The sequence below is a fragment of the Sinocyclocheilus anshuiensis genome, unplaced genomic scaffold (assembly GCF_001515605.1).
Source record: "Sinocyclocheilus anshuiensis isolate Anshui unplaced genomic scaffold, SAMN03320099.WGS_v1.1 scaffold431, whole genome shotgun sequence".
NCBI lineage: Eukaryota > Metazoa > Chordata > Actinopteri > Cypriniformes > Cyprinidae > Sinocyclocheilus > Sinocyclocheilus anshuiensis.
The window spans coordinates 930,957-931,295 of NW_015551065.1; positions in this window are offsets into that span (position 1 = coordinate 930,957).

Sequence of the window (339 nt, forward strand, 5' to 3'; positions counted from 1 at the left end):
CGCTAGCGTTACGCGGCGACAAGGAGCTCCCAGCACCGGGCCCTGAGACAAGAACCAAGGCTTCCTCCACATGTCCAAGGCACGGAGGCATCGCCGCGGGGAGAACCCCTTGGTCTTGAGCCACCGCTGAAGGGGTCTCATGTACAGCAGGCCAAAAAGTATCATGTTGGACGCAGCTGCCATCAGATCCAGCAGTTTCTGAAACTGCTTGACAGTGAGTGACCGGCCTTCTCTGACTCTTGCGACTGCAGTGAGGATCGACTCGATCCGAGCAGGAGACAACTGTGCCTGCATCGTGGTCGAATCCCACACCACGCCCGGATAGGGGGACCTCTGTAA